The sequence below is a fragment of the Chrysochloris asiatica genome, unplaced genomic scaffold (genome assembly GCF_000296735.1).
Source record: "Chrysochloris asiatica unplaced genomic scaffold, ChrAsi1.0 scaffold00042, whole genome shotgun sequence".
Lineage (NCBI taxonomy): Eukaryota > Metazoa > Chordata > Mammalia > Afrosoricida > Chrysochloridae > Chrysochloris > Chrysochloris asiatica.
Window position 1 is genome coordinate 10661494 of NW_006408560.1, and position 24736 is coordinate 10686229.

The 24736-nt window shown below is 41.2% G+C and overlaps 2 pseudogenes; one reads left to right on the forward strand and one right to left on the reverse strand.

The window, feature by feature from the left end:
* Positions 1-24736, reverse strand: part of LOC102840066 — a 1013887-nt pseudogene that overhangs the window by 346910 nt on the left and 642241 nt on the right.
* On the forward strand, positions 6439-7406 carry LOC102829942 (annotated as a pseudogene).

Here is a 24736-nt window from a genome sequence, read left to right on the forward strand (position 1 = left end):
ACAGGGTTTCCGAGGGTGTAAATCTTTACGGGATTAGAAAGCCTCATCTTTCTCCCGCGGAGCAGCTGGTAGTTTCGAACTGCTGACTTTGCGGTTCACAGCCCGAGTCGTAACCACTACGCTACCAGAGCTCCTTAAATATATATATATAACTGGACTTCATGAAAAGCATAACAAGTTCTCCATGCTCAGATATATCATTCTGCAGAGTCTGCAAATACCTCCTCTCTGTATTGTTGTTGTTGTTGTTAAGTGCCATCGAGTTGGTTCTGAACCATAGCGACCCTGTACAGGGTTTCCGAGGCTGTAAATCTTTACGGGAGCAGAATGCCCTCATCTTTCTCCCGCGGAGCTGCTGGTAGTTTCGAACTGCTGGCCTTTAAGGTTTAAGGTTCACAGCCCGATTCGTAACCACTACGCTACCAGAGCTCCTGAATAAAGTATTTCATACACATCAGCTCACTTAATGCTCATAATGCCCTATTGAGTTATTATTATCCTCATTACAGTTAGGGGACTGAGGTTCAGAGAAACACCTTACTTGCTCATGGTATTAATACCTTGCAGCTAGGAAAGCTGAAATTCAAACTCAGAACACTTTGAATCTCCGGCTTTTGTTCTTTCCAACATAGCAAGAATTCTTAACTGTGCTAGTGACTTCAAATACCATAAAGCCCAGACTTTTATCTTTCCAGAATTTCTAGCCTGCCAATTCATTGGGGAAGGCAATGTTTACAGACACTCACACAAGTTTATACATGGTTCAACATTCTAATTTGTTTACCTATTCTCACAAATTACACACAAAAATTATTTTGAGATCCAAAATAATTAGCAGCTGGTCCAACTTTGTAGACTGACATAGAACATTCAGAACAGAAGTTGGAACAGGTCTTAGAGGGCCCCACTGTGATACACATAAGTCTCTAGTTTCTTGATGATGTGGAGAGCTGAACTGAGCAGTTGGGGTGGCAACAGGAGGCACTAGTGGGCAGGGGATTTGGTGCAGTGGCTACTTTCCGCTTGTTACATACCTCAGTCTGATTGTACTGGTTCCTGGAGAAGGAGATCATGTTTGGTAAAGTGGAGGGTCAGAGAAAAAGAGGAAGATCCCTAATGGAATGGATTGGCACAGTGGCAGCAGCGATGGGCTCAAGCTTAGCAACAATTGTGAGGTTGGAGCAGGACCGAGCAGTATTTCATACTGTTGTGTATAGGGACGCTATGATTTGGAGCCAACTCAATGGCAACTAACAACAACAACAACATGGTAGTATATTTCCTATTTTAGCAATGGAATCAGTAACACCTGTGCATACTGCTGAGCAACAGCCATGTGTACACATGAGTCCCTCAGACTCACACATGCTTGCACACACGTATTCACAAACACTAGGGAATTCCCACACATTCACACTGTCAATCACACTCAAACGCATATTCACACACTAAGTCACATACTCACATCTGTCGTTCTCCCTCATGTGGATGGACCCAAGGATCCAGTCCAGCCTTTGTTCTCATGTCCAAGGGATTTGTCCTCTAGACATTCTCCCAGGTCTTTGACACATCCCTGCAGGGATGTCTGACCAGCCACCTTGAGTGATTTTCCACAGATGAGAGACCCTAGGAGAAAAGGTTTGGGAGCTGGTGTGCTCTTCTCAGAGAAGAACAGGACATTCTCGGGAAACTGGTGTGGTGCAAGAGAAACAACACTCAACCATTGGAGTATGACGTGGCTGGGTTCCAGTCCCTTTTTCCCTACATTTGTGTTGGGTAATCTTGGCCAACACAGCCTTTCTAAGCTTTAAAATTAGAACAATAACTTAAACTTCAAGATCTAAATTTGAGACTCAAACAGAGTACCTGACAGTCAGTGGAAATCTGTCCTTCCTTTCTTCATCTCCTCATAAAGACCTCTGGAAAAGTGGAGGTACCAGCTCCCTGCTATGCCCTAAGGGAACCTCCTGCTGGTGGTAGACTAGCAAGGAGGCTTCAGCTCAAGGTTGTCAGAGGGAGCCCTGCCTGTGGGAGTGACCCAGTGGAATCAAATACATCATCTCCTGCATCTGTTTATGCATGTGCCATGACTGCCTGGCGTTCCTGGGGGAATCCCAGACGCCTGGCACCAAAGAAGCATTTAGCTTGGTATGTTGCAATGCCTCCCAGGTCACGTTGTGCCATCCCATTTGGTGTACGCATGTGTAGGTGTGCTGCTGTTGTCTTGGGTCCTATCCCTGTATAGAGAAGAGTCTACACATTTTTGACACCTCACTCATGACTCCTGGCATTTTGTCCTCTATCTTTTGGAATTTTATGCTTGCTATGGGTGTGGCACTGTGGGGTAAAGCACGGGCTGCAAGGTCAGTTTAAACCATGAGGTCAGCAGTTCAAATTCACCAGCTACTCCTTGGAGCCCTGTACAGGGTCACTATGAGTTGAAACTGACTTGACAGCACTTAACAACAACAACAATCAGAATTCAAACCATGGTTGCTGCTTCTAACTCATTCTTCAATAAAATATTAAGGGAACCATTTTCTCTCCTAGCATGAGCCTTTTCTACCCCAAGGACCAAGGAACAATGAGCTTCATCTTCAGTTGGTTTAAGGAGTTACTATATGTGGGATGGTTGGTAGCATCGTGGTTACAAATCAGGCTGCTAACTTCACAGTCAGTAGTTAACTATCAGCTATCCCACATGAGAAAATCAGGCTTTCTGTTTCTGTAAAGAGTTACAGCCTCAGAAACCCTATACAGGGTCGCTATGAGTTATGAGTCAGTACCAACTCCACAGCACATAACCACCATCATCATACGTACAGCCCAGGGTATCACAAATGCTAGGATAAGCACTTGATTACTAAACAAAAGTTAGCAGCTCAAATATACCTAGAGATACCTTTGAAAAAAGACTTGAAATTTGACTTCTAAAAGGTCATAGACACTGAAAGTCCTATGAAGCATGTTTTTACTCTGAAACAACACAACGAGTTGCCATGAGTTGTAATCAGCTTGACAACAACTGGTTTGGTTTCTATATACAACCAAACCCAACCCACCGATATTGTGCTGTGTCCAAACATCAACAACCCCATGTAGGGTTCCCAACTCTAGAAATCTTTATGGGAGCCAAAAGCTCGTCTTTCTCCCTCAGAAGAGCTAGAGGGTTTGAACTATTGTCCTTGCAGTTAGCTGTCCAGCATCACCAGGGCCCTGGTTTTTATTGTTTTTAAGTGCCGTCAAGTTAGTTCTGACTCACAGAGACCCTGTATAGGGTTTCTGAGGCTGTGAATCTGTTGTGGGAGTAGAAAGCCGTATCTTTCTTCTGTTGAATGACTGATAGGCTTGAACCACTGACCTTGTGGTTCACAATCCAGATCTTATTGTGCAGAGCCACTATTTTAAATTATGAGCACTGGGCAGAGAGTCATGAGACTTAAATCATTGTCTCAGTTCTGCTCCTGACTCCTGTGTGATCCTGAAGGAATCATTCCCCTCTCTGGGCCTCAATGTCCTCATCTACAGACGACAAACACTGGGCTTACTGGATTACTTCTCAGCTTCTTTCCAGTTCTGACTCAATATGAGCTGACTCGCCTTAGTCTTTATTTAGTCTTTTTGTCTAACTAGTCACAACTACAGAAAACTTTAAAGGATATAATGGAAATGATGACACCTAGCTATTAGAGCATTATGTATGCTCATAGGGAGACATAGAGAGTTTGGCTAACACCTGGGTCTGTAAGTTCTCACACTTAGACCTAACTTTCTCCCTCTGTCTGGGACCAGCTTTAGAATTTGAAATACATACTTTTTAAAATATTGAATTTATATTGTAAACATGGCACTGTACTCAATAAGAGTTCTGGTGTGGCATTGTAGGAAAAACACTGGACCACAAGGTTGGTTTGAACCACAAGATTGGCAGTTCATAACTAACCAGCCACTCCTCAGAAACTCCATACAGGGTCGTTATAAATCTGAACTGACTTGATGGCACTTAACAATGCAACATTACTCAATAATCTGGTATGGCTCTGTAGGATAAGCACTGGGCTGCTAACTTTAAGGTCACTGGGCTGCTAACTTTAAGGTCAATTGTTCCTGGGAAACCCTATAAGATAGAAATCCTATAAGATAGAAACCCTATAAGATAGAAATTCTATAAGATAGAATAGACCCAGTGGCACTTAACAATAGCAACAGATTCTGTATACTCATTAACATTCTTACCCTATTGTCATATTCATTACTACCATAAGATTAATGTTTTTTTTTATTTTTCAAATGAAGAACGTGAGACCCACAGAGCTAGCAAACTTTACCCCTGACCACACAGCTACTAACTGAAGAGTAGGGATTCAAATAAGGGTCTGTCATCCATACACATCCATCCTTTTGACTTACGTTTATTCTCCCACCCATGGTGATGCTGAACACTTCTCCAGGGGAGGGACTGAGTTGTGTTGATTTATATTTCACTGTAGTACTTGGAGACCTACTGTGGCACTGCGGGTTAACATGCTGGACTACAAGGCCAGTCTGAACCACAAGGTCAGCAGTTCAACCTCACCAACCGCTCCTCAAAAACCCTATACAGGGTTGCTATGAGGCAACTCCATGGAACGTAACAACAAACACAACAACAACATTGTTCCCATGGACTGGCTGGGATTCCTATAATTGGCTCACAGTGTTGTTTTTGTTGCTGAGTGTCAAGTGTCAAGTCAGTTCTGACTCACAGAGACCCTGTATAGAAGTTCTGAGGAGCTACTGGTGAGTTATGAACTACTTACTTTCTAGTTCAAAGTGACCTTTCAGTCTAGTGTTTATCCTGCAGTGCCACACCAGGACTTCTGGTTCATAATAGCCCAGAGGAAATAAAATGCAAATGGTAAGGTGAATTTGTACGAAACCAGAGCTTCTCTGGTTGAGGATGAGAGATTCGCATCTGGTGTTGAAAACTGGTTGACAGCAGTCAGAAATATTCCATCCAAGTCTTAAGTGAAAGTTTTTATTCCATTCCCTGCATGAGGCTGGGTCAAGGTGATGCTCTTTGCCTTGGGTCCTGCAGGCAAGGTGCACATGTGTGTTTGTGTGTGTGTGTGTGGTTATATACATGCATACATATGTGTGCTCACTTTGTGGACAGCTAACTAAGTGCCACAGGCTACCAGAAACATAACAAAGTGTCCTGGTAGTCTCCCATCATACCTTGAATTCTGACTGGGTGCACCATGGGCCAAATTGTAAAATAAGAACTTTGGTTCTAAAGAGGTTGATTTTGATAGTTCTTAGAACAGATTGGGGATAGCTATCAGAAGAGTCTGTCCTTGCTATTCCAGATGGCTAGTGACCTGTGGCTGCAGTGTAGATGACAATCAAAAGGAAGAAAAGTATGTGAGACAGGTTCAGACAACAGGGACTAGAGACCTTGTAAAAGAGGTGTGCCAAGGCATATACTTGTGAGTCACTTGCAGGTGCCAACATGGGTGCGTATGCAGTTCAGATTGGGTCTGATTATAGGTGCTCCTTGCACCGCCAGACTGGGCCAAAAAGGACTGTTTGTGTCCCAGGCTCAGAAACCAAACACAGTCCTTTGGGGAACAAAGAGTGGGAGATGAGTTGATAATTAAATCTGGCTCTGAATGGAAATTCCCACCACCTTAACTAGATTAAAGCCTACCATTTGCAGTTGGCAATGGGAGCAACCTCTGAGACAGAATGTGTGAACTTTGAGCATAATTCTTGCTCATCAATATTTATCTTCCTTTTGAAAATCTCTTGCTAATTGTGGCTTCCTCCACCACACCAGCCTGAAGGGGGAAGGCACTGCTGCCTTTCAGAACACTGACCAAGGCCTCCTTTTCCTTTAATCTCTTGCATTAGAACTAAAAAGAATCCTAGGTACCCTTTAAATAGGACTGTGCTGAAGGCTTAGCTGTGATCAAAGGGTGTTGTTGTTGTGAAGTACCGTCCAGTCGGTTATGACCCATAGCAAACCAGTGTAGGGTTTCCAAGGAGTAGCTGGTGAGTTTGAACCACTAGCCTTGTGGTTCAAAATGACTTTGCAGTCCAGCATGTTAGCTCACAGTGCCACACCAGGACTCTAATCAAAGGTAGATGGACAAAGAAATGTAACCAGATCATCTTGTCAATGAAGGAGGGTTTGCTCACTCTCGGCACAGCTTTCTGGATAGCTCCTGGCCTGCCTGAGGAACTAGTGGCTGCCCGTACTTTCACAAGCCAACAGTAGACACAAGCTAGGTGTTTCACACAGCAGATCTGTGTTTCATAACTTATTCACTGTTTTATTCAATAATAAGGTTTTGTTATAAATCATGGAGGACTCCTGGTGTGGCACTGTAGAATCAACACTGGACTGTGAACTACAAGATCCTATATGGGGGAGCTGTTGTGATAAAGGGGAACAAAATGGCGACACTGAGTGGGCACCTCTGGGTCAGGGCCCAACTGGGGTTCCCACCACTGCTGCTGCTATGTCCCTGGCTGGAGACTTGGGTACCTCTTTGGCTGAAGCCTTCGACTCCATTTTGGGGATACGTCGTCTTGCCACCAGGCCTGTCAGATGACCTACCCTTGCATACTTACCCTAAGGAAGAGGAACAGTACACATGTCAGAGAGGTTGCAGGCTGTTTTCATTTTGTCAGTTTGTGAATGATGGGATTGATTTAAATCGGACCAAACTGGAATATGAATCTGCATGTACAGAAGCATATTCCCAATCTGATGAGCAATTTGCTTGCTATCTTGGTTGTCAGAGTCAACTGCCATTTGCTGAATTGACATATGAACAATTCATGTCCCTGATGACAAAAACACATCTGCTCTTCCCTCTTCCTTGGTGAGATCATTCTGGACTGACATGATGGACTCTGCACAGAGCTTCATAACCTCCTCATGGACTTTTTATCTTCAAGATGATGATGGAAAAATAGGTATCTTCCAGTCTAAACCAGAAATTCACTATGCACCAACCACAGTTGGAGCAGGAACATGCACATTTGAAAAACTCCTCTCTAAACAAAATGTCCAATCTGCAAATGAGAAGTTCACAAGCACACAAGAGCTTTGTTGAAGATGGAGAAAGTGATAACTTCTTCAGTTGCCTCTGTCTTAATTCTGGGTGGATTTTAATGACTACTCTTGTCCTCTCAGTAATGGTGTTGTTCTGGATTTGTTGTGCAGCTGTTACTGCCGCTGTGGAGCAGTATGTTCCCTCTGAGAAGCTGAGTATCTATGACGATTTAGAATTTATGAACAAACCAAAGCTGAACAAATACCCAGCTTCTTCTCCTGTGGTTGTTAGATCTAAAACTATAGATCATGGCGAGGAGGGCCTCTGCCTACAAAAGTGAATCTTGCGCTTTCAGAGATTTAAGCTAATTTTTTTTAAAAAAGTGTAATTGACATCTAAATTTCCATTCCTGGTAGGGCTTTCTAAATGGTTTCATTGGGCAAAAGGCTTAAGACATCACTATGAAATAAAGTTACCCAAATCTATAAAGACTATGTGCTGTAACTTTACCTGTATTTTTTTCTTTTATAATATAAAAGATGGATATTTGGGATTGTCTTTTTATTTTACTGATATGTGTAACTACTTTGTTACTTGCATTGTTGTGGTGTTTGTTTGTTTTTTTTATTTTGAACCTTAACCAAATCTATGATCTGATCATTCTTTTTCCCTACTTCCTACCATGATATTGTCAGTCACCTTAGTTAATAAACTGAGTGCTTAGTAAGATATAATACTTCTGCTCAAAGATGGCCCATAAACATGTAATTTGAAATTTAGTAGGAAATACTCTTTATTTGTGCTACATTTTCCTTTGTGTTGAACTGAAACCACTAAAATTTTATTTGAGTATCTATGTGCTGAAATTTGAGTTAATATAGTTTCCGTACCTTCCATTCTCCCTCTGACTGAACCAGAGAAGAATTACGAAATGTTCTGTGTCTGATTCCTATATAATATGATGACCAGGGAACAAATTGAAGCAAAAATGATCCTCTCAGGAGTGCATTTCATGTTATTTTGCACTGACAGTAGGTTTTTGTTGAATGAGTCTTTCCAAAGAACTATTTTTCTCTTTTAGAAAAGGATGCATATCAGGAGAAGATTTTTTCATTTTGTCAGGAAGAATTAGACTCTTGTGATGCAAAACTAAGTATAGATTTCATGTGTTATTAACATTTCCTTACCTACATATAGATTTAAATAAGAGTGATATCAAATAGCATAGTACAACTCAGTGCCATTGTACTATGAAATATTTAATAACCTTTCAATCCGATATTCTGTTCAATCTCAAGGATGTTGTTGGCAACACTGTTGTTAAGTGCCCTCGAGTTGGTTCTGACTCATATCAACCCTCTATAGGATTTCTGAGGAGCGGCTGGTGAGATTGAACTATGGTTAGCAGTCTAGTGCTTATCCTACAGTGCCACACTAGGACTACATTTGTTATTAAGAGCTGTTGACTCAGTTCCTACTTACAGGGACCCTATATAAGGTTTCTGTGGCTTTAAATCTTTGCAGGAACAGAAAAATGGAGCAGCTGGTGGACTTGAGCTGTGAACCCTGTGGTTCACAGGACTAAAGTAGTGCTCTTTAAATAAAGTCATACCTTTGCCCTAAAAAATAAATAAATAAATCCTGTACAGGGCTCAGAATCAACTCTATTGCACTTAACAACAGCAAACAGGGTAGTGGTTCTTAAAGAAAAATATGGAATGGACCTTCACACATATCATCTTATCTAGGAAGTTTTTTATGAACCCCAAGACAAATTCAAGTGTCCTGCAGGCTTCCCTAGCATTTAACTAGCCTGGAAATAATCACTCTGCTACCGTCACTGGTCACTTGTCTTCCTGTCCCAGGGCTTACCAGAGGGGTAAACACCTATATATCAGACCAAACCAGCTGCTTCTGAGGCAGTTCCAACTCATAGCAACCTTATGCATAACAGAACTAAACACTACCCAGTCCTGCACCATCTCACAATCATTGTTAAATTGGACCTACTGCTACTGTCGCTGTGCCAAACCATCTCGTGAGGTTCTTCCTCTTGTTCACTGACCTTCCACTTTACCAAGCATAATGCCTTTGTCCAGGGAATGGTCCCTCCTGATAACATGTCCAATAACAGTCTCATCATCCTGACTTCCAAGGAGCCTGCTGGTTGCACTTCTTCCAACACAGATTTGTTTGTTTTTCTAGCAGTTCATGGTACTTTTTAATGTTTTTCTCCATAACTCAAATGCCTCAATTCTTCCAAAGTCTTCCTTATTCACTGACCAATTTTCACATGCATATGAAGTTATTGAAAATACCATGGCTTGAGCAAGGTGCACGTTAGTGCTCAAACTGACATCTTTGCTCGTGAACACTAAAGAGGTCTTGTGCAGCAGATTTGCCTAATGCAATACATCGTTTGATTTCTTGACTGCTGTTTCCATGAGTGTTGATAGTTGATCCAAGCAAAATGAAGTCTTTTATTTATTGGTCCAGTGGTGAGGATTTTTGTTATCTTTTCATTGAGTTGCAATTCATACTGAAAGATGTAGTCTTTGCTCTTCATCAGTAAGTATTTTAAGTCCTCTTCATTTTCAACAACCAAGATCATATCATATGCATTATTACAGGTTATTAATGAGTCTACCTCTGATCCTGATGCCATGTTCTTCTTCATATAATCCAGTTTCTCGAATTATTTGCTCAACATACAGATTGAATAAGTATGGTGAAAGATCACAACCCTGGTTCACACCTTTTCTGATTTTAAATCATTCAGTGCTCCCTTGTTCTTGATATATGTAAAGGTTCCTCATGAGGACAATTAAGTGCTCTAGAATGCTCACACTCCTCAATGTTGTCCATAGCTTTTCATGACTCACACAGTTGAAACCTTTGCATAGTCAATAAAGTCATAGATAAACATCATTTTTGTATTCTTTGCTTTCAGCCAGGTGCCATCTGACATAAGCAATGTTATATCTTCACTCTACATCCTCATCTAAATCCTGCTTGAACCTCTGACAGATCCCTGTCAATATAATGCTGCAACCATTTTTTAATTATCTTGAGTAAAAATTTTACTTGCATGTAATATTAATGATATTGTCCAATGATTTCCTCATTGCGTTGGGTCACCTCTCTTTGAAATGGGCACAAATATGGATCTTTTCCAATCAGTTGGTCAGATATTTGTCTTCCAAATATCTTGGCATCCTTAAGTGAGTGCTTCCGGAGCTGCCTCAGTTTATTGAAAGATTTCAATTTGTAGTCCATCAATTCCTAGAACCTTGTTCTTTGCCAATGCCTTCAGTGCACCCTGGACTTCTTCCTTCAGTACCATTGACTCTTGATCATATGCTACTCTTGAAACAGTTAAACATTGACCATCTCTTTGTGGTACATTGGCTTTCTGCAGTCCTTCCATCCTCTTTTGACGTTTTCATTCATTATTTTGCCCATGGAATCCTTCAGGTCAGTTTTCCTGCTTTTTTCCAGATCCTTCCCTATTTCCACCCCATGCAGTTGGCTCATGCTTCCTAAGTGGTGTAAATGATTTGCTCTCCATTACTAACCAAAAGGCTGGAGGCTCAAGTCCACCCAGAGGCACCTTCGAAGATAAGATATATAATCTACTTCCAAAAACCCAGTCATTTGAAAACCCTATGTATGGAGCAGTTCTACTCTGACACACAAGGGGGCATCATGAGTTGGAAGAGACTAGACAGCAAAGGGTTTGTTTTTTGTTTTATTTTGTTTTTGGCTTCATGCTGACTCACATCACTCTTTCTGTGTCAAAACCCACTGGCAACTAGCTATAACTGGTCAAAGGACCTTGGAAAAGCACTATTTCCAATGAGGAAGCAATTGATCCCTCCCTCTATGGCCCGGCTTGAGAAGCATCTGCAATGAGAAGATCGAAGACTTTCTGGCCTTTAGGTTGTCTGCTTATAAACTTAGATGAAGACTCACTAGGCTCTCTGCTGGGTCTGAGGCTTTCTGGTCCTGCGTGTCTCTACCAGCTTTCTGAGGGAGGAGCTCTGAGCCCTATTGAAATTGGAAACATTGGTGATGCCTTGGCAGGCTCAGCAGGTGGCACTCTGCCCTAACTGCCTAGGGTACTGATTTGTGATGTGGTTTGGCACAAGGTCCTGTGGCCAGAGTGAAGAAAACAGTGGTTTCTTTAGCTTACCAACCACAGACAGACAATTATAGGAAAATATCAGCTTCCCACAAGCAGATGGTCTTTGTCATGCATTGGATAAATCCAGTCTGCCTCCTCTGTTACTCTTCCCCTCCCCTCCCTCTCTAATATACACGATGTCTTTGTGCACAATCACATACACACTTGAGCCACTGGTCAGAGTCAAGGAGAAGTAGGTCAGGAATCTCCTGAGGGAAAGTCAGTCCTTATAGATCCAGTATGGCAGTCAGGATAACCTAAGTTATGCTTCAGTAACCAGTGACCCCCAAATCTTACTGGATTATTCTTACTCACTCTATCTGTCCACTGAGGGTCCACTGTTGTCACGCTACATACCAGTTTGATAATAGGATCCAGGCTGACAGAGAAGCTTCTATTTGGAACATAGCCAATCTTCATGCATAGGGCAAAGAGAGCCTAGTGAACCATGACTCTTAAGAGTTTACATCTTTTTAATTTGTTAACCAAATCATATGACCAGGCTGACATGATGAATGGAACAATGAAGCAGGAGAGGGTGGTGGACAACAAAATATTTATAAACAGTAGTAAAATCTACTTCACCCAGGTGATTTGGGGATTATGTATCCTTGCAATCCATTCATCTCAGTGCTGTCTTCTTTTGAACTGTGAGCATTATCCAAGTTAATCCAACCAAGCTTTATTGAGTGTTCCCTATATACAAAGGATTGTTAAGGTATTGAGTAAGAGGAAGAACCAAGAAAGAAAAAAATCGACCCCTGCCTTTTAAAGGTCAATTATCTTGCAAGGAAGAAAAACAGATTGAAAGTACAGTTTCATTGAAAACATGAACCAGAAATAAGATCCCCAGTGATGTTTGAGAAACGTAGCTCTACTGAGGATCCAAAAAGAATGGAAGCACTCAATCACCATCAAACATCTTGCTGTTAAACAGACTTTCTGGACTGATCACATATTTGAATTTTTTGAACAAACCTTTATTCTATACATATCATGGAAAAGGTACTATAAAGCAGCTCCATGAGAAAAAGACCTAGTAATCTGCTCCAGTAAAGATTTTACCCAAGAATGTCCTATGATACAGTTCTGATCTGTCATGGGGTGGCTATAAGTCAAAATTAACTTGGTGGCATATAATAACAACAAGAGGAAGGACAACACTATACTGTACACACGAATCACAGGCAGTAGAGAATACACGTGCCCTCAAGAACATGTCCCTACCTCACAGTTGGTACTGGGGAAGACCAGTTTACATTCTATTTCAGCCTGTAGAATTAGTTCTAGGACAAGAGCCTCCTGAGTAAAGAAGGTACCTGAGCAACACACAATGGGAGGGGGCAGTGTTCAGGGTAGAAATTAACTAGTTTCTGAAGATGCTACACAGGCAACAAATTAAGTTAAGGCACTCCAGGTAGAGGGAGTGACATGTGGTAGGAGAATGAAAATTATTTTCAAAAAACAACAACAACAACAACAAAACTGTAAATAGTTCATCACGGTTTATGGTAGGAGATGCACAGTATTTGTGCAAAGAGAAGGAGAAAGATGGGACAACTGAGTAGAGAGGAAGTGGGAAACATTTTTGGAGAGACCTGAACTGAATGAGAAAGGCCTTTAAAACCTTGTCAAGAACCATGGACTCTCTCTTGAGGCTGGTGAGGAATCAGTGAAGGCTTTAGTCATGGAGATGGCTTGGTTTCCATGGATATGAAGTGTTGTCCTGCCTTTTCCCTTCTCATCCAGCTCAGGAGGGAGGATGGGGTTGGATGGTGTATTTTGGCATTGTAGAATAAGTGCAGGACTGCAAGGACAGTTTGAATTGCAAGACCATGCATCCAAACTCCCAGCCACTCCTCAGAAACCTATACAGGGTCACTATGTGTCGGAGCTGATACAATGCCATTTACCAACAACAACAACAATTGATAAGTACTGTTGAGTCGGTCCTGACTCATGGTGACCCTGTATAGGGTTTCAGAGAAGTGGCTAGTGTTTGAACTGCTGATTTACTTGTATGATAACATCACATCAGGACTTCATGCATTTTGCATATGGATCAACTATATGCAAAGCCAGTTTCCAACACAGGGGGCTCTATAATGTCAAAGCCATTACTGAGCATGGTATGAGGCTGTTTCGGGCAGCTCTTGCTTACATCTTTCTTCAGTCACTCCTTCATCCAAGGTCTCTGTAGTCAGAGGTCAGAGATCAGAGCATTGACTGGCCAGACTGGTCCAGCTTGCAGTATCTGCTTATCTATCTTTTTGCTTTGGTTCCTTTCTCTAACGTGAAGGAAAAGCTGAAGCTCCCCACCCCCAGTGTCCAAGGCCCAGGTAACAATCAGACTTCCCAGTGAGAAATGTCATCACTGCAAAGGGTCTCATGCCCCAGCCATCTTTTCTCAAGAAGAGAGTTACTGTTGCACTGTGGCTGCCTCTAGTTTGTGCTCCAATGAGGTTACATGCACTGAGCTCAGTTGAGCAGGAATGGAAACCACAAGAAACTCCTAAAAGAAAAAAAGAAAAAGAAATTAAGACATGTTTGCTCAGTTCATAGGATACACTTCTCAGGGGCTCCAATACAGACCACCCACTCTTGTTTTATATTCACAACACCTAGCCCCAAGAATTTGAGGTTGGCCTGTTTTTTTCTCATACCATACAAAATTAGCCATCATCCAAACAATTGGCCAGCCTTTCAGTCCGCTGGTCAGTTGGTCAATGCTCTAACCAGTTAGTCAGCAGCTTGACAGCTCATTTCATATTTATGTACTTACTTACTCATCCCTTCTTTCACTCACTTTGCAGCATCCTTTTGCAATGATAATTGGTGGGTCACCCCCTCACCAGCTGCCTAGTCTATCAGCAGCCAAGCATCAATGTTTATTAGGTATGTTCTGTCCTGTACATCCTTCCTGCCCTTAGGGAACTTGCACTTGTTGTTATTGTTATTAAGTGCTGTCAAGTTGATTCCAACTCATAGCAACTCTGTATAAGGTTTCCAAGGAGTGGCTGGCGAGTTTGAACTGCTGACCTTGCAGCTCAAACTGATCTTGGGGTCCAGGACATTATCCTGCAGCGCCACACCAGGACTCCACTTAGGCTCTATATAAAGGAAACCCCTCCACATATAAAACATCCACATACTCAGACCTCTATCTTATGAGTAACAGATGATTTCAGCTTAGATTTTCAAGGTTGAGAGATATAAGGACAATGTTTGTGATCTGGATAAATAGGGATGGTTGTCTGGAAAGAATGAGAAACAACCTGAATTTGAATAAATGCATTAGTCCAAAAAGCATCTTGGGACTTTAAGGGCTCTGATTGTATTGCCAAAATGCCTAACCACAGATTCACCCATTCATTCAATTCATTCATTTATTAAATTATCCCTTCATTATTTCATGAACCCATTTGCTTGTTTATATTTATGGAGTGGGTATAATATGTCATAATTGTGTTTAGATGGGATTAGTGTGAGGGGTTAGGTCATAAAAGATAAATATATGATAAGGGTGAAGCAGCTCCTATCATCATTGTGTTTACATTTGGTACTAAGATAAATGTCCATATTTATCTGAGCAAAGATGTCACTTGGAGAATTAAGGCACACTTCATCAAAGCCATAATATATTCAATCACCTTACCTCATAAGCATATGAAAGATGAACAACAAATAAGACTGTAACAGATTTGGTGCATTTGAATTAAGGTGGTGACAAATAATATAGAACATACGTTGGGCAGTCAGAAGAATGAACAAATAAATCTGTCTTGGAAGAAATAGAACCAGAATGGTCCTTAGAAACAAGAATAGTGAGGATTCATCTCCTGTACTTTGGATGTGAGGGACCAGGTATCATGAAGGACCAGCCTCAGGAGAAAGACACCATGTGTGATAGAGAGTCAACGAAAAAGATACATGTACACATAGTCCAAACATTTTGTGAACAGTGCTGCTCCAAGTAGGTATAAATACAAAATTTCTGCATGTTGAACAAAGGAAGAAAGCACATGTCTAAGGAATGATTAGTAAAGGGCTTCACGGAGTAGGAAATATTTAAGATGGTTTCTAAATATTACTTTGGATTTCACTGGGAAATTTGAGAGCAGACTGCCATGACAGATTGCATGGTCTGAGGCAGAACAATATGGAACAGTTATGGAAACAGCAACATTCCAGTCTGGGGTTGTGCTAAGGAGTGGTGGAAGCTAAGATAGAACTTGGTGTCAGTTTGTGCAAGACCTTGAAACTGTAACTCATATCCTTTCGGCTTCTTCAAATGTTTAATTACTCTCACTCATGGAGTTCTGTTGTGACGCTGTAAGATAAGCAAGGCTTATGGTTAAAAGCCATTAGCCACTCCTTGGAAACTATATAAGATACCTATGAGTCTGAACAGACTCATTGGCACTTAACAAACAAAGCAACAAAATAAGTCCTAGCTATAGGCGAACATAGGGATGGAGACAGCATTCAGCATGTGGCCCGCTCATTAATAAATTAAGATGCTCTTTCTGGTTGAGCCTGAGTTTAACCTCAGAGCATGGTGGCTCTATAGGACAATCACTGGACTCTAAACCTCATGGTCGGTGATTTGAGCCCACAAGCTGCTCCTCAGAAGAAAGATGAGACTCTTGTTCCATCAAAAATTACAGCCTCAGAAACACTATACAGGGTTGTTTGGAGTTAGAACCAACTCAAGGGCACTTAACATCAACAACATCCTCAATTTACTACTAATCTCATTAATATGAAACACACTTGCCTTCACTAACCTAATCATATAGTTATATAAGTTTAGGGTGCAGTGAGACCTTAGAGCTTATTTTCATCAATCTTCCCATATTAGGGAACAGGGAAATTGGAGTTTATAAAAATTAAGGCATATGCCAAGATCCTATAGCCAGTGAGGAGTGAGCTGTTTCCCTACTTCCAAGTCTCTTTCTCTGTGTCTTTAATTAGTTTTGTCATGCCCAATGAAAGATTGAGTAGTCTTTCAGTTTTCAACTTTCATGGGTGAGACCCTAGCAATCTTCTCAGGGATGGATGCTTTGTCTCTGGCCTCGTTCTCCCCTCCCATTGCCTACATCCAATGGATATTCTATTGAAATTGACTTCTCACCAGGCCCAGGGCTTTATAAAGATCCTAGGACTACTGAAGGTCTCCTATAAACATAAGATAGTGGGGAAATGGCTAGAGGGAGGAAATAAATGAATCACATCTTTCTGGAACTTCAACTACTCACTTCCCTCTCTCCATAAGACTACTTTTAATATTACTATACAGAATTCCTAGCATTCATATCTTATTTTCAAATAGGTCCATTAGAGGTTAAAATGATTCATGTTGCAAATGGGTTTCTCACATTGAGAGAAAAAAAAAGTCACAAGATCTCTTTAAGTAGCATCTTCTAAAGTATTTGTTGACAGATCATTAAGTAATTCATGGAGGGAGAAACTCAAAACTAAAATGTTCTTAGCCGTGACCATTCATTAAGTATCAACCAGAAATGAAGATAAAACAAGTATGGTATGATTTATGATTTAAAAATGAAATGTCCCTTGCTCAGTTTAATTTTTTTTTATTTTACTGGATAGGCAGCTAAAATACAGGAACCCTGGCAACCCCAGATTGCCACTAAATAGAGCTCTCCTCTTCAATGTTGCTCTTGATTAACCCAGAGCTCTCCTTTTTGTTCTGTCTTGTTTCACTCTTGGAAATAGCATCACAATTACAGTCCATCTCCAGAATTCCATCTCATAGCCCTTCTTTTGCCCCAAATTCCAGACACAAAAGTGCTCAGGTAGGGAGAATGGAGAGTTAAAGTATTAGCATTATGTCTGAGAGGGTAACTTGCCAGTGCTCAGGTCTCTGCTGCCCATTGTTTTCCTGCAAGGTGGAGCTGGGGTTTCTCAAGCTTTTTGACTCTCCTTCATGATTGAATCCTACCTGTGACCCTCCCCTCCCTGAAGATCTCCCAGGCACAAACGTGCTCTAGGGTGCCTGCTTCCTGAAGAGGGGAAACCTAGAGCCTAATTTTCTGGACTTAAAAGAATGTGATTCTTTGAGGATGCCAGAACAGATGAAGGACTCAATATTGACCAAGTAACAGATGCATGACTTGGCTGCGGTGGTGGGATGAGGAGAGTTGCAGAGTCACCATTCCACAGAGCTACTCAGGGCCTAAATGATCTAGAGAAGTGGTTTGCATTGAGTGATTTAGGGGTTCCAGGAAGTCTCCTTCCCTTCTTAGAAACAATAATTTACTTCCTCAACCAGTCAGGGTGTCTGGAAGTGAGCCCCTAGAGGTTTAAGGAACATGAAAACAGTGCCTTCCCTACAGACCTAGATAGAAGGTGTATGGAGAAACAATCGCTTCACATTTTGATATTTTTGTCTAATAAAGGCTTCTATGATTTTATAGAACTACTTTTTTAGTTACCCTCATATATAATACAAAATCTTTCTTCATAGAGTATTAGGAAATCTTTATATGGAAGTGCTTTACAAGATACAATGACTAATAAAAATGCACATGTGCCTTGCAGGGTAGGGGACAGCAATCAGTTAATCAATCAAAGAAGGGAGGTAGAACAGGCTGGGTGGGTGCAGATCACATGAGATCCAGGCAGCAAAGAAGGAGGGAGACTGGTGCAAGAGATGTGAAGCCCACCAGAACCAATGTTCTAATTTTGTTATCAATGCTGTGTTGCTGCTAAGTGCAATCAAGTCGGTTCCAACCCACAGTTACCCTGCATAGGGCTTTCTTGTGGTGGTTGTAGTTATGTGCCATGGAGTTGGTTCCGAGTAGGCCTCTGTAAAAAAAAAAAAAAAAAAAAGCTGCCTACTGGCTTAATCTCCAGGGCTAACTGAGAATAGCCATAAAATCAGGAGAACTGCTATCCATCCAACCCTGTCTTTGACATGAACCCCTATGTGAACTTGGGCAAGGTGTGTTCCCATGCTGAGTCTCAGTTTCCCTGCCTATAAAATGAGTGTAATGATACCAGTTGAGAAGATGAATGCCAGGAGTTTAAAAAGCGGAATATGTTTGACACATATGAGCTTGATTGGGTCTTGGGTATTTATGATCTGGTGGGCATGGTCCTTTAAAGACCCACCATATAGGTTTCTATCCCTGTGATCTCCTCTGAGGTGATAGTTATTCCATAAGTAGAATTTTATTACTAGAAAAATTCTCAAAACTAAGCAAGAATTGTTTATTGGCAAAGTAAGAGAAAGAGGTTATTTAATGACAAAGTAAAAAGTCAGTAAGCACATTGGGAAAAGGTGGATTAAATTTTACTTCTGAGAAGCTACTGTGAGTGGCATGAAGGGATAAAGTCTCCACCCATTAATAAACAACACACATATAATGGTGCGGTCTCTGTCCAACGCATATGAAAAGATTTATACTCATGCTAATTTCTTTCTTGCTGCATATTTCCCATAGAGAGTTAACATCAAGAGTATAAACATAAGGGGAGATGGACGTAAGGGCACAGCACGGGTGGAGAAAGTGTTTGTTTTGGAGCTATAATGTAGAAGTTGGAATCTGGAATTCAGAATGTTACATTTTTTTATTTGCTGGCCTTGGGAGAAGGTGAAAATTAAGGGAAGTGTTTCACTTTTAAGTGGAACTGGCCCTTAAAAATAAGCACAATTGGCTCTATAATTTATGGATTTTCGAAGTCCCCTTGTATGACAGAAAACTCAAGAGAAGAGAATTCACTAGGGTCCCTCCCCAGTAACAGTCACTTGTGCCCTTTAGAGATGCCAGTCACAGTGATGTACCAGAAATTAGCCTGAACCAGGATCCTCAGACAGCTCCACCCATATCAGCCTCATGGTGTTGAGGAAATCATTGAAGTTCTCTGGACCTACCTTTTTAAAAATGTAAAATTTGTACTACCTGGAAGAATTGCCAGATGATTAAATTAGATGAGGGTTTTGAAAAGTGATTTGGAAACTACTTTGTTCATGTAAAGCACCGTACTCATGTGAGGCATTCCTATCATTTCATTGGGTGCTGTACATTTGCCCTGACAACGAATGACAGAAATCATCACCAAAGTGGCTTCCAATTGGGCAGGATTCTGAGGTTTGGGGCAATGGTCCAAAGGTTAATCAGCCTCCCAGAGCTCATGCCTTTCTCTCTTCTAAGAGCTAAAAGGTCAACTAGAGGAGCAAGGAAGGTTCTTGGTCCCTGCCTGAATAAGAAAAAGAAAAACTGCCCAACTAAATTTGAATTCCAGATGGACAATTTTTTTTCTTAGTATAAAAACATCTAATGCAATATTTGGGGTATACTTATTCTTAAATGTGTTGTTGTTTTTCTGAAATTCAAATCTAACAGGGTGTATTTTATCTGGCAAGCCTAACCTAGAGGCCAAATTCTATCCCACCTTATTTGCCCACCACAAATACCCATCAGTCACCTAACTCCTTGTGGGCAGATGAGGCACAGCACCACCATGTTGTTTAGGCTTTGGAAGCCATTCACACTAGCTTCTATTTGTGTCCAAAGAGAAGCCTCATAGAATACTATGTAAATGTTTCCCACTGGATTGGGGAACAAGTTGGTACTGTGTAGTAAAGCAAGGTATCTATGGTTAGACTTAGAACTTTTACTTTTGGTTAAGGGTCCGGGCCGTTTGAATCTTGCAGATTTGAGTTCAAACCCCATCTCTGATATTTTTATCTGTATGATCTTTCTCAGTCTCATTTTTATCATCTGAAAAATGGTACCAGAATTCTGTGAAGAGAAAATGAAATAATGTACATCAAGTGTGATCTCAGTGACAAGTTCAATAAATGGCAGGGATTAGTATCAAAGATGATGCTCAGATTTTTTTTTTCATATTATATTTCCTTATGGTTTATTAAGCTGTACATTTATCTTTCTTCTAGGTAGATTTAAAACAGCCTGTTCTGCCACCTTAAAATACTTTAGTATAGCACGTATATATAGCTTACTATTATTTCTTTTTGTCTCTTTTTCAAAATGTTTTATTGTGAATTATGAGATGGTTTACATGGGAGAATATTAGCTTTACATGCATCCTATCATATATTGTTTCATTGCCAAGGTTACAATCCCCTCCATGCATCATCAACCAACCAAAGTGTATACCCTGCAAGCCTGCTCCCTGGTCATCAGCACACAGCCCCTCTCCCTCTCTGGGTCTAGAGTCCATAGCCACTCCATCTCGCCACATCTTGTCTCTGCCTCCACCTCTGGCATCACTGCTTCTCTGGGTAGGGTTCCACTCTCCGCTCTTCTCCCTTAATAGTCTCAGGTACCTCCACTCCTGGACTGCAAAGTCAACCACTCCACTCCTTTTGTTACAAAACATCTAATTTTACATTTCCAACCCTTACAGTCAGTCCTGATAACAATTATTCACTATTGTGCCATATGAGTGACATCCCCATCTCCTTCCATCAGCCCCTCCCAAACAAATTGGATACTACTCAGTGGAGATTCTACCTTCCTCTGGGCCCTCTAGGTCTAGGCTCCCTCTTGAAAGCTTGCAAGCCAGTCACTTCTTGCCTTTGTAGCCCCCCATTTTGGATAGCCTATCTCCAAGTTGCCCATTGTTGTCTACCCTGTGTATCAAGGGGTGGGAATGATCCTCACTGTAAAGATTTGTTCCCTCTTTTGAGCTGCTGCATCCATAGGTCAAGTTCATCAAATTGTATCAGATTACTCTTTTTTTCCTCTTCTTTCTTCTTCTAGTTGAATTCTGATCATGCAGTCATTGAAGCCAAGTCAAGTGGGTATTACCTTCCAGCGTGGGTGTTCTTGTGTATATGCTCTCTCTTCTTATCAGCTGGATGCTTCACTCTCCACTCTAGTCCTCTGTGGCTATGTCACTGACTCTGGGCCCAAGAGTCCCCAGGTCTTGCCACACTGCTGGCCAACCAGGTCTCCACCTGGGCTCACAGGGGTCTATTGAATGTGGCAGGACTTAGTTCACAACTTCTTTTCAGTTTTTCCCTCATTTCCCCTTATTGGTGACGAACATGGTCACCAATCAGAGCTCATATCTGCTAGCGTATTCCCATTGAGTCTTAGTCTTGGAAGGGGATTTACCCTGAGGAGACCCGACCACTTGCCTTGATGTCTTCTGGGTGAGCAACTTGCTTGTTCTTGTAGTAATCAGTCGGACTGCTGTTATTGTTTTATATTTTTCCTGTCAGTCTTTCTTTCAAGAAGTATCTTCTGTTCTTCTAGCCACTACAGGCTGGTTTGCTTGTCCTTTCAAATGGAAATTTCCCACCTCAGAAGATTCTGGATGGGGTCCAGGATTCCACCTATAGTCTTATGTAAAAAGGAAAGCTTCCTTCACTGGGTACGTTGTAGCCCCATTTTAGGTATTCCAATCAGTTATAGGCTGAAGATGGATTTACAAGCTTTCTATGGTGATATTCCTGGCTATTCCTTTCTCTCCCCCTCAAGTGTCTATTTTATAATGGTATGCCAGGGAAACCAAGACTCAAAAGACAGCCAAGCATCTTAACATTATTTACCCCCTTTTGCCCATTCCAACCATGCCTCAATCCCTGTATCCCAGAGCCATGTTGTGTGAGCCCTGTTGTTCATTATTTACCTCTGTCCCACTTAGCCCATGCAAACTTGACTAATCGTTCTCCCATCTGCCTTGTTCTACCATTGCCCCCTTTTTGTGTATTGTCCCTCTCCCAGCACCCAAACTATCCTATGTCTATTCCCTATCTTTGCTCCACCTTCCCCTCCCTCCCCTCACCCACCCTCCACATCCCAGTAACCAGCAAAGATTCCCCCCACCCCTTTAGTATGGGTTCTTTTTCTTAGACTGTTACAGTAGTGGTCCTATGCAGTATTTCTCCTTTTGTGACTGACTAATTTCACTCAACACAATGTCCTCAAGGTTCAGCCATGTTATGACGTGGCTTGCAGTCTCCTTGTTATTCTTCAAGGTAGCATAATATTCCATTGTGTGTATGTACCATAGTTTGTTTATCCATTCTTCCATTGATGATCACTTAGGCTGTCTCCATCTTTTTGCTATTGTAAATAGTGCTTCTATGAACATTGGTGTGCATATATCTTCTCGGATTGTGGCTCTTTTTTATTGTGGGTAAATACCAAGTTGAAGAATTGCTGGATCATAAGGTATTTCTATTTCCAACCTTCTGAGGAAATGCCATCTTGCTTCCCAGAGAAGTTGAACCATTTTGCAATCCCACCAGCAATGCAGAAGCGTCCCAGTCTCTCCACATCCTTGCCAGCATTTATTGTCCTCTACTTTTTTGATCTTTGCTGTTTTTGCTAGTGTGAGATGATATCTCATTGTTGTTTTGATTTGCATCTCTCTAATGGCTAGTGATCGTGAACATTTCTTCATATGTTTGTTGGCTGCCTGGATCTCCTCCTTGGTGAAGTGTCTGTTCATGTCCTGTGCCCATTTTTTAATTGGGTTATTTGTCTTTTTCTTATAGAGGTCTTGTAGTTTCCTATATATTTACAAAAGGAGTTCCTTGATGGATGTGTTGCTGCAAAAGATTTTTTCCCATTCTGTGGGTTCCCTTTTTACTCTTTTGGTGAAGTCTTTTGATGCACATAAGTTTTTAATTTTTAGTATGCCCGAATCACATATTTTATCTACTTTTGTTTGTGTAGTTTTCAAAATGTTTGGTAGTCTGTAGATGCTCAGATTTTTATCGCAACTGCCCCAAGCCCCACACTTTTCCTCTTCCTCATCCTTCCTCAGCATTACTTATAATTTACAGTCTTCAAACAGCTCCTCAGATTTATTTTATTTTTGAAAAGATTTTGAGACCTTGAGTTTTACAAACACCTCAGGTTAGTGAAGTCAACTCAGGTAAACAGGGACCCAGAGTGCTATCAATAGCTGGTGGGTGGTTTCCATGAAAACAGGGTAGTAAAGCAAGTCCCTGGAGGAAATGCAGGTGGCCAAAGTGGGTGAGGAATTTCCTGGGAGGTGGTAATTAGAGCCACACCAGGCACCTGGAGCAGGTTGGGGGCCTTTATAAAGGTCTCCATTTGTGGATGCTCTAGACTTGTGTTCAACCTTCTCTCCTAGGGTCTGGCTCACTGTCTCTGGTAAGTGGAAACCCATTCTCCTGGAATCTAGCTACTGGAGTAGTTCCTTCTTTAACTATCTTGAGCCGCTAGGCTAAGCTCCTCACCTCTTCTTGAGCAATAGGGGAAGTGACATAAACTTCCTGACAATTAAGACAACGTCACACTAATTGTTACTCAGGAGATTTAATCTTCATTCTGAAGTATTGCGAGGTATGACTAATTTCCTAATTCTAACTCCTTAGGAAGAGGATTTTTCACACTGTGAAAAGATGTGTGAGCTGTAGCATTTTGTAGCAATTCTGAGCCTCTTCTAAAGTTGTCTTTAACCTATTCTACCTTCCTGGTCTTGCCAGGCAATTTTATCAAAGTTTGCTTTTTGGTTTACAGAAACAGGTATTGTCATTAGATGCCATCTGACTCATAGTGACCCTATGCATAACAGAGTGAAACGCTGGCCAGTCCTGCTGTTAAGTTTGAGCCCATTACTGCTGCCACTATGCCAGCCCATCTCTTTGGGGGTCTTCCTCTTTTTTTCTGACCCTTCACTTTAACAAGTATGGTGTTCTTCTCTAGGAACTGATCACTCCTGATACTGTGACTGAAATATGAGTCATCCTGGCTTCTAAGGAGCATTCTAGAAGTACTTCTTCCAATACAGATTTGTTTATTTTCCTGGCAGTCCATGGTACTTTTAATATTCTTCTCCAACACCATAATTCAAATGCATCTATTCTTCTATGGTCTTCCTTATTCATCATCCTTATTCAGGTGGCTATTGAAAATAGCATGAATTGGGTCAGGTGCACCCTAGTCCTCAAATCGACATCTTTGCTCTTGAACACCTTAAAGTGGGCCTGTGCAGCAGATTTGCCTAATGCAATATGTTGCTTGATTTTTTGAATGTTGCTTCCTTGAATGCTGATTGTAGATTTAAACAAAATGAAATCTTTGACAAGTTTAATCTTTTCTAATCTAGCATGATGTTATTTATTTGTCCAGTTGTGAGGATTTTTTTTTTACATTAAGGTGCAATACATACTGAAGGCTTTGATCTTCATCAGTAAGTATTTTAAGACTTCTTCACTTTCAGCAAGCAAGGTTGTATAATTTGCATATCGCAGGTTGCTAATGAATCTTCTTCCCATGCTGATGCCATGCTCTTCTTCATATAAACAAGTATATTGAATATTATGTTTTCTACTTTGCAGCTTAATATCTCATTATTCTAATGGTCACCTTCCATCTCTCTGGGGTCTACATTGCTGTACCATGAATTGCAGCTTAGAATTGATTCTATAGCATTTTCAAGGTTGAAATCTTACAGAAATAGAGCACCAGGTATGTCTATCTTCTGAAGTGTCTCTAAGTGGGTTCAAACCACCACTTTCCAACTTGTTGTTGTTGTT